Raw genomic sequence first — 10847 nt, forward strand, 5'->3', positions numbered from 1 at the left:
CCCATGCTAATTCTTAACATTTCCTTTGCTTTTTTGACTGTATCAGACCAACTTTTTAATTTTCTACTATAATCTTGAGGGCTTATTCTTGAATAGCCATGGTTAGCTCAGAACACATCTGGTTTTTAAGCTGATGTCAGGTTTGTTCATCATTTGTACCAAAACTGAATTTAATTTGTGTGGCATTAAAATGGCACCCTCGGAAGAATCTTCTGAATATCTTTGCAGATGGCACTCATCTTTACAACACCAACTTATCCAACATCATCAGCAAACTTCGTCATATCTTGTTATCAAACTACAAGATGTGGAAGAATCTGAATACACCCAGTAACTGGGAAGAAAAATAGCAGGTTAAATTCAATACTGAGAAATATAAATGTAAAAAAACCCCATCCCTAGGTAGACAAAATAATGGTCTCTAGTATGTTATTACCATTAGAAAGTTCACTAGAGACAAGAGATTTTGGACTTATTCTAGCTCCTTCTCTGGCAGCAATAGCTCCCTAGACAATAACATCTAACAGGCACACAGAACATTAATCACTAAGAAGAGAAAATTAAAAAGGAAGTGTTGCACACGTCAGAATTAGTCATGCAACAATACCTTTAATACTACATACAAGTCTGTTCTCAGAAAGAATATAACAATACTAGAAAAAGTACAAAGAGGACAAATTAGCGATATGATACAGCTTTTGCGTGAGAAGCATTTAAGTTGATCAGGACTCGTCAGCTTGGGAAAGAAATCTGTAAGGAAATCGTGACTGGCACGAGACAGGTGAAGGGAAATGTTTATCTGCTAATTCTGAAATGAAAGACCTAAGGGAGATCCAAGAATATGATCAGGCCTCAAGTTTAACCAAATAATTATTATTTCGTTCGACAAAACTAAATTATGGAACTAATCAATACAAAGTGTTTAAGATGCCAAAATGATATACTTAACAAACCAACAGGAAAAGCCATAAAAGAAAGATGCACTAACAAGAAAATACAACAAACTGGAGATTATCTCCAACTCAAGAACTTTATAAACTGCAGGCATCCTTATACTTGGAAACAATGGGAGAGGTACCGAAAAAAAGCTCTGTTGAGCTTCTCCCTGTTATCATGTTCTTTCCCAAAGCACCGGGAACAGGCCACTTAGACCCATTTTAAACTTCCAGGGTGAAGCACAAATGCAGTTCCCTGCTTCCACAGACACTGCAGTTTATTCTCCCATATTAAAGAAGTCGCGTGGACAACCCATCCATCACATCAGGGGTGAGTCTTACCTTTGGAAAAGTCACAAGTCGCTCTCTAAATCATGTCCCCTCAGACGAAAAGAACTCTTGATGTGAATTGAGCATGGTTGTTCTTTTGGATTTGTGACACGGGTGAAACTTTGAAATGGGTAGAAGTGAAAATGTCAAAGTAAAGCACTGTGCTTCCACTTAACTGAATTTCTTTTTCTTCACTTAGGAAACATTAGCAATGATGTTTGCATTATCAGCATGTTATACCGAATATAACGGTATGAAATGTTTCCATGGTCACAAATCAACTTTTTCCTATCCTCAGAGTTTTCATTCAATGAGGAGCTTTGGCTTTTCATTCTGATTTGGAACAACCCAAGGGTTGCAAATGTCGCAACTCCCAGAAAATTCTGTTTTCCTAACGGCTCGTTCCTCATCACAGACTATGAAACACCAGTGTGCTTGTCTGGAACGGGAAGGCTCGTGTCACTTACAACCATTCATCTCACAGATACCTTTATTCACACAACTACTAATCCTCAGTGATGCCTCTGAGATCTCTCCCTCAGCAGGAAGCTAGCTGGGCAGTGAGCTCACCCAGATTTTCTAGTCCATGGAAGCTGGATCCAGCAATTCTTGTATCCCACGCCCAAACTATCAATCTAAAACAACAACACGCTTCAATCACAGGAGTACTTCTTGGCAAGCACAAGATACAAAAGAGGAGTAACGATTCTCCAAACAAAGAAACAGGAATGCTTGTTCTCATTAAGGGTTTCCCTTGAATTTTACTCGGCAGCAATACGAAACAGGGTTTTTCAGGACAGACTGTGTTCAACATTCTTCTGCAATGTGTGATTGCTAGCAAATAGGAGCCCTCGAAGGATAAGATCTTAAGGCATCTTGGGTTTTGTTTTTTTTAAGGAGGAGCTACTGCAAGGCAGGAAAGCCATGTTCAGTCTCTGAAGAGCCATGTACTACTTCAGTATCTTGGTGAGGCTGTCTTCTTTACATGGTGTTTTTTACTATGCCTAGCACAACAGGGCTCTGGGATCCTTCTTGGAGGAACCTGGGTATTACTGTCCTATGATAAATAAATAATCATAAGTATTCAAAACTTCTTCTTGCAGGTTGGACTGTGGTTTGGATAAGAATAGAATAAGATTTAAGACAAACGTCTCCAGCAAGTCTGCTTTAAAACAGACTACGTCAAGTAAATATAAAGTTGGGAAGTTGCGGTTTGTTTGTGTTCCTTTTTTTTTTTTTTTGGTAAGTCTCAATGGAAACTAAGACCTTTTACAAACGTAACAGGATTCGTGATCCTTAGGTAGGAATGATATGTCACTTTATACTGCGATGCACTTAGGGAGATCCATACAGCTGTGTGTGTGGGGAGGGGACAGCTTTGTGTAACGTGGAAAAAGATCTTAAAGATCTTGCTCCAACTTTCCTTTTGTAATTGATGATTCTTCCCTGCAAAAAACCCCACTTTTCATACAGTTTTCAAATTTTTTTTGCAGATATGAATAAGTATCATGTAAGTTTTTATCTCTCCTTTTCCTGTCTTCCAAGTCAGATGTTTAGTTCAATGTTCAAGAGGGGACCCAGAAGACCAGAAAATTTCTGATTTCAGTCATCTGGCTTTTGCTATGAGAAAACACCTTTGCTAATGCTTTGTCTTAATAGTTTGCCTGTTCTTTCTTAACACTCGTTTGTTTTGCTGACAGAGCTAGGCCCATGGAAACTAGCTCTTTACCCACTAGGCCAAAAAGTTCATCCTGTTCTACTTTTTAATAGAACGACAAAACTTTCCTGTAAACTCAACTCCCAGAATCGATTACAAGTAGCTGGCTCTGACCAAAGGCTGGCACCATTTTAATAAACCACAAATTTTGACCAGGTTTTTCCTTCTTCACTGCTAGCATTTAAGACATCTTTTCCTCCGGACTTACCAGTCAGGTAGTATAAATCTCCTGCCACAGGCATGAATCTCTAAAGGAACAAGATTTACCTTTGACAGAATCTCATGCATGAGACCATCTTTAGGGCAGATTTATCATGTCCTATGCAGCCCACATGCTGAAAAAGCATTTCACCTTTCACTTTTTCATAACATTTCTTTAACTATACTTTTTCCTTAAGAGGGACAGCTTTGTCTATACGCACTTAAACTGTTCAGTCACTTTACCACGTAAGCCACAGAATGGATTTCCTTCCAGGAATTGAAAGCAAAGTAACTGAGAACCTAATCAGCTATTACCTTCTGAAAACAGCAACACAGGTCTAATGGAATTTAAATAAAATTGAAAATATTTTTCATAACTGGAGAAAATAACTAAATCTGTCTTCAAAAGATTTGAGGCTCGTGCTAAGATGCAGTATTAGCTTTCCAAACATAACATACCACCATGCAGTATTTCTGATCATGCTCAGACTAGAACAAGCACAACTTAATATTTTATTCAAGTTGATTAAAGAAAAGCATTCAACGCAGCTCAGAAAGTCTTATTCATCGCATAGCTCCGTAGCATCAGAGGGGAAGGAAGTATGTTGAAAAATTTTCAGTGGAGAAAATCCTTCCAGCTAAAACAGGAGCCACATAAGGAGTTTTGTCAGAAGGTTGATCCTGATGGAAAGGAGAAGTTTCCTGAACATTATTTTGAAGGTTGCCTTAAAACCAATCTGAACAGATTTCTTTGTGTTTTTGCTAAAAGGCACATAGATGAACTAGTGTCTTTCTTACTACTGACCAGGGCTGGGTGGTGGTGGTGGTCTTTGTTGATAAACCTCAAACTTTCTGAGAGGTTTTCTTTGCAAAGAAAATCACAAATTGTGACTGGTTCCACTTAGGTCAACTTCTTTCTGGCCAAACACTGTTGACAGCTTCTCCAGTTCCACCGCAGCACAGACAGCACAGACTCCCACCACAGGAAGGCACATGAAAGCCACCACAGAGACCACACTGACAGGGAACTCACAACTTTCACAGTTTACCTTTGTTCCCAAATCAAATCCCTTCTGAAAAAGTCAGTTAACCTTTGCTGTCACATCTGTAACATAGTGTTAAAAGTGATCTTCTTCACAGGGAGAGTTGTGATGAAGCTGACTGGCAAATGTAGGTCCCAAAACCCACTGGTTTCCTTAGGAACAGACTGAGAACCATGGTAATTCTCAAACTCGGGCACCATCCTACAGATATTACAGCAACACAACTGCAGGAGTTCCCTCACGCCTCCCATCCCACTCCCAGCCTTTTGCTTCCTCCCCAGTGCAGCAGTGCACCACCCAGCTGTGCTGGGAGCCAGCTGGGGGAACTGATCTAGCTTCTAAAAAAAAGAGCCCCCCCTTTTCTGCCCCCAGGAGAGAACAGCTGTATCTCCGTAACTCCTTACGTCAGCACTGCTGCTGAAACTCCTGACATGGTGTTCTCTATAAAGTGTTGGGTTTGTGTCTGCGTTTTTTTTTTTTAAGAAATATCGTTATGTATGACCTGCTGCCTTTGAGAAACTGGAGAAGGCACATGGCAGGAAGGGTGGGTATCTCTTTCTCTGGAAGGAAGGAAAGCAAGAAGGAAATGCTCAGCAGTTACCATGTCTCTGAATCTTTCTTCAAGTGAGCCTTTCTGCTCAGCCCTGAAGAGACGAGCATCTGGAACACAAACAGAAATGTCTCACTCACCAACTCCAGAGCGCACTTGAGTTGAACAGCTGTTTGCCTACAATATCCTAGAAGCCCTTAGGTATCTCAGGTATGTTCAGAGAAGAAAGGGAAAAAAAGAAAAAAAGAAAAAAGTGCCTACAAACTTCTTTCATAACATAAAAAATAAAGTCTGCCTAATATTTCATTCAAATAACCCTAATGAGCACGGAATTATTCCTGTGTGCAAAGTAAGCCAACAGGAGCTGAAATCTATCACCTCTTATGAATTAAAAGCTTATTACTGTTTACTGGCATGCTGTGTGCGCACTTTAGAGGGTCTCATTAATTCTTCACGGTGATCCCTTTTCAATTATAAAAATTAAATGACTCTGATGGGAGGTGAATGCAAGTTCTGCGCCGCATGTTTTGCAGCAAACCATCCCAGCACAAACTTCCTGATGCAGCAGATGTGACTGCCTGTCTTTCAGCAGTGGCACATGCCAAATGGTTCTTTGTGCATGAGAACCAGGGGAGCTCAGCTTTGCTTGGAGGTGTTTGGTGTGAATTTATACTGCTAGATACCTTATATTTCTTTGTTGCATTGGGACTAGTTTCTGTCACACACACACGAGCATGACATACCAGGAGAGAGGAGACATTTTGCTTGACTTTTCTTCCACCTCACTTCTGCATTCCCTTCCTTACCTTCCCCCACAGGAGAGAGCAACTTCTGAGCCAAGGAGCTCAATTTCCACTGGAGAAAAACATTAGCAACTTACAACCAAAACTCACAAGATGTAAATACTCACCGTCTTTTTTGAATTAGGAAAACACAAACCCCGACTAAATACAAGGAATATGCCCTTATCTGAAAAACAGGCAGGGAGGGAAGAGGCTTTTAAACTATCTTTTGGCAACAGCTGATGTGAGGCCCCAGCGTGCCTATCCACAGCTAAAGGAGATAGTCCCTGTTGCAGCAATAATTCCACAGCATAAAGCAGCATCAGTAACTCTCCTGCCTAGGGGCCAGCAGCAGTAGATTTACATTTTGCAGATTTAAAAAGGGCAGAAATAACACCAGCACCTGGAACAGCCTTAAAATTGATCACACAGGGCTCAGTCTTAAATGAAGGCCCTTTCACTGCATGTGTGCTAAGCACTGCCTTCCCCATGGAGTACACGTCAATGCTAGGAAAGAGGGAGATGCAGATTTTAAAATTCATCTTACATTGCCCTGCAGCACTGTATATGTAAAAAATCCAGTTTATTGTGCATCGCTCAGATCTTTGCAGGCAATGTAGCACATGGCAACCCCACATAACCCCCTGCCTGAGGAAAATCAACCAAGGATCTCCTTTTGAGTTTGCTGAGCAAAGCCCGGCATCCCTTCCCCGGCACCAATGGGTCAGTGCTCTTGCTCACGTTCTCCCACTTTGGTAACAACTGGAGAAATGGGCCTAGTTAGACCTTTCCTGCAGATTTCCCTGCCTGACCAACATGCCTAACACTGTGGGTGACAGGACAGCTCTTCATCCCATCCGCTCTTGATTCTGGCTCCTGACCTCCTGCTTTGGAGTTTGACTCCTGACGCTGAACGTGGCTCTTGATATCCCTGTTTCAGTTTGCACAGACACTCTCAGTAAGTGATTGTTACAGTGATCAACTGAACAGGGAATTAAGCAAATAATGGTCAGTGCAGAGTACAGAAGATAACTGAGAAAGAAGAGGGACCAACATTGCGACTGCTAGTAGAGCAGAAAGAAGAGATTAATGTTACAATCGCCACGAGCAATGAAGGACAAGAAACCCAACTTCTTGTAAAAACATAAAGATGATCCGGACAAACAGTAGGAAATGGGTCACTGCAGCTATGCCTGGTTTGGTTTGGAGGCTGTGAGAGTGAAGGAAGTCAAGAGGAGGGTATTGCAGCAAGAGAAACAGAAGACAGTTAGGGCCCATATGGGCACACTTCAGTATCATGGACGGAGTGAGAAATCCAGATTTTGTAGGTGATGTGTTGCATCACAGGAAGAATTATGGGATTATCAAGGGGGAAAGAGGGAATGTAAGGAGAATTTGGGGGAATGTCATTAACCACATGTGCTTTCTGTTAAGTTCTGCTCAAAAGTCTACCTCTACTTCCCCTGATTACTTTGCGCTTATCTTAGAAAAGCAGGGGGAAAAAAAGATCAAGTAGACAATGTCTGCAAGCTAAAGAAAACAAGAATGAATGAGGAACAGATGCCTTAGAACTTTCTCGATCAGCGTACATCTACTGTGTTCACCGATTGCTCCAAGTAGATGATTCCCATGTTATTTAGGATGGGGCTTAATCCCAGATTACCTGTAAACTTTTCCTCTCTCAACATCCATCTTCATTTCTTTGCCCACACAGCACTTAAGTCCCTCCTGCCTACCATGATCTCTAAGATAACCAATTCCCAGCCTCGTCAGATGGGTCCCTTAGAAACCCTTCATCCTCCCAAAACGGCTTTGCCAGCTCCCCCTTGCTATCTCCTGCGCAGATGCACAACAGCAAAGCTGTTCTTCCTGTACAGTGCTAGCCATATTGTTCGCTTCGAACATTCATCCGTTCGGGAAGGCAATCCTACACAGGCTTCACATTCAGGTGCCTCGTGTCTCTTTTCCTTGTATATTTTTAGGAAACCTGACTTCTGGTACAACTGACCTATTTCTCAGCTGTCTTTGGATTGCATCAGGGATGCACTCTAGCCAAGTCCAAAAGGAGAAGATAAATTTCACTTGGAGACAGGTGAGAACTATCTGCACCACATGTAGTACACATGTTAATATGCATTATGTATGGCTATGTTATATATATTATGCACAGCTAACATCTTCCACTTCCCTCTCTTTAATAATGAAAATGTCTCTAACAGTTCTACCCTACTCTCCTTACACCTCCTCCGCTCTTATATTTGATAGCATCTGGAATATGCAAAGTCAGCCTTTTTTTCTCCCTGGCTGGGGGATGCAGCGGTGAGCTCAATGCCTGGTATGTTTTTGATGTCCTCCCTTCTAACCCTCCCCAGCTGCAACCAAGCCAGTGAGGGAGGGAAATCCTCACAGTCAAACCCAGAAAGCAAGTAATGAAAACAAATAAGGTTGCTAAGGAACTGTAAAGATAAACTCAAACCCACAAAATCCAGGAAATAAAAAAGAACTTCACATGATTTTTGCAAACACACACCACTCATTGCTCTCAGTGCTCAGTCTGCCACATTATACTAGTGCAGCGCTAAGGCTGTGATTATACGTACCCAGGATTGATTCCCAAAAATGTGGAATCCCAAGAACCTAGCACATCACGCCGCTCAACAATAGCTACCTCTCTTCCTACTTTTAATTACACCACATGTAAGAATAGCCAAGTAAACTTATAGTGCAGGTAGACTGTAAACCATCTGTAGATCACCAGTTATCTATAATGACAGTAGTCTCATTAACAGTAGCAATGAAGATGCCAGCAGCACAGCTGAGCAACATCAGCATACGAACCGAGGGTCCACAGAAGGCACAAATCGGACCCTCCCTGGTTTTGCCACCCTGGTGGCCAGACTCAAGACAGCACGGGCTTGACTGCCGATTTGCAATTCCACCTCCGTTTCACCGCACAGGTACAGCCTCGGGATCCACCCTTTGCCCCCAGGGATTCTCTTGAAGCCAAATTTATTGCTATGCCCAACCCGTAAATAAAGCTATCATCTCCAGTGCGTTGGGAGGTAAGAAGATAAAAGCCAGAGGAAAGGGGTGAACACACCAGCTACGCCTTGCCCGGGACAGGTAGAGCCTGGGGCCATGTTTACATTTTCAGAGCCTGGTGAACTCTGGAAGCAAGGGGCAATTGAGGCAAGGCAAGGCAAGCCCCTTTCATCAGCTGCCCTTTGAGCACCGCATGTTCTGTTCCCCACGCACACAGCTACAGGGCAGCACCTGACAAATTTCCTCACACTTTAAAAGACTCTGGGAAATAAGAACATGCCACTGGAAGGGTTATATTTAGCCCTCCTACCTCCGTTTGCCTTGAGTTAAAATCAGATACTGAGAACGCAGCGATTTTCTACCATGCAGAGATGCAGTTGTACAAGCTGGACCTCTGAAATCACATTAGCCACCAGCCTTGTGGCTTAATCATTGCTTCACAGCAAGGTTGAAACTTCACTGAAAGAAATGAGGTGAACTCAGCTGCTGACTTGGCTCCATCCTATCTCGTCATACAGAGATCACAGTGGTTCATTTCTGCCATGAAAAACAAGAGAGCATTTCCACTTCCCACTCAAGAATTTGCACCAAAATGGCACCGCTTTGAGTAGTATAAAGTCTTCATTAGAAATGGAGCAAACTTTAATCCTTGCTAACAACATAACTTGAAAGTGATCGGTATGAAATAGCAGAGCCTAAATATCCTTACACCATACCCAGGGGAATTTCTCCGCACCTTATGTATCTGATGCATTTTGTCCAGCACGTGGCTGTATTTCACCAGTACAAAACCCAAGAAGAAAAGGGTGTTTACACCCACAGCCACAGGGTGGGACATCAGGCCCTTCAGGTTCCACCTTTAGTCAGCAGAGACAAAAGACCCTGCAAAGGGTGAATAAATGCACCTGGGCTCTCCCCACCACCGATTTCCTGTGCCTCTCCGGGGGCTGCGTGGCAGTAACCACCGCAACTGTCCGGAGGTGCAGCAGCCCCCACCTGGCCGAGCTGCCCCTTCAGACAAGGAGCAAACCAGCAGCAGCGTGAAACACAACCTGTGCCAGGGTGCCACAGCTTATATCCGAGGGCTACCGCTCAGGAACTGGCTCACTTTTTACATTAAGAGGTGACAGGATGTTAGGTGATCTACCTTACTGCTACAAAATTCAGGTTTTAAACACCAAATTAAGCACCAAAGTTAGGTTCCAAATTAGGAAAATATGACTTAGTTGTTTACGACTATGGGCGTGCTGCCTTTTACAAACGTAAAAGGCAGCACATCCATTAGTACAATTCTTCTACAGCTATTGCCAAACACAGCTTTTAGTCAAAAGCGTAGTGGTTTGTACTTCAGAAAGGTATGGTGGGAAATACAAATCTGAAGTAGCTTATGGAATTATCAATTTCTCAAATACACAGTTATAGACCGGAGAAAAGGATTTAAGAGAGCGCCATGCAATTTATTTTGTGTAATGAAACAAACAAAAAAAAATTTACGTAATCTATTGAAGATAAATGTTTGTACCCTCAAAAAGATCTCAAACTTTTAAAGCCCTTTCTTCATCACACTACGAGTTTTATCAAACCAGCACAGCAAGCACATCATGTGTGGCATTCACACAGCCACAGTTACAGATCAGCTCTCGCACGAGGAGAGCAAAGCTGCCCAACAGCTTCCATCCAGGATGCAGAAGACAAGTGAAAATAACAAACCACTTATTTCTGATGTGACACTTCAGCCGATTACACTGAGAACATTAACACGAAAAGATGAAGAATTAAAGACATAACTAGAATGAGCAGCCTCAGAAAGCGTGGACACTTTTATCATAATTTTATCATAATTGTGCTAAAGGGCAGAGTAATAGCTTCCAAAGAGACTAGCAGAAGAAAAAAAGCAAGGTCCTTCAATATGTTCCATTAAGCTCTTAAACTCTCATCCCTTTACCCAGGTCTTTCACCGATTCTCCACTAACTCAGAAGCACAAACTTAGGAGGAAAGCGGGGTAAGAAGAAAAGGCTTGTACTTTTTGTGGTTGCCTCACATACTTCCATTCTAGGCACAAATCAAGCATCAAAGATCGAAATTCAAACTGTAATGGTTCCATTTATGCCTAAAGCAAACATCAGGTACTTTGCTGCCATGGTGATGAACAGTAAAAACACCTTAATCACTCCCGATTCGGCAAGTGTAAGGTAGCAATAGTTAAAAACATAGTCTGGTATCAGACACGTACTGTGAGTTCACAC

The 10847-nt window shown here is 42.3% G+C and overlaps 1 long non-coding RNA gene across 1 annotated transcript; it reads left to right on the forward strand.

Annotated features, from left to right (window-relative positions):
• Positions 1 to 583: 583 nt before the first annotated feature.
• LOC147416028 (uncharacterized) lies at positions 584 to 2473 on the forward strand. The gene is made up of 2 exons (XR_015184272.1): positions 584 to 2231; positions 2369 to 2473. It is a non-coding gene; the product is annotated as an uncharacterized LOC147416028 (long non-coding RNA).
• Positions 2474 to 10847: the final 8374 nt, after the last annotated feature.

This window comes from Leptosomus discolor, chromosome 2, assembly GCF_034619465.1.
Source record: "Leptosomus discolor isolate bLepDis1 chromosome 2, bLepDis1.hap2, whole genome shotgun sequence".
NCBI classification, from domain to species: Eukaryota; Metazoa; Chordata; class Aves; order Leptosomiformes; family Leptosomidae; genus Leptosomus; species Leptosomus discolor.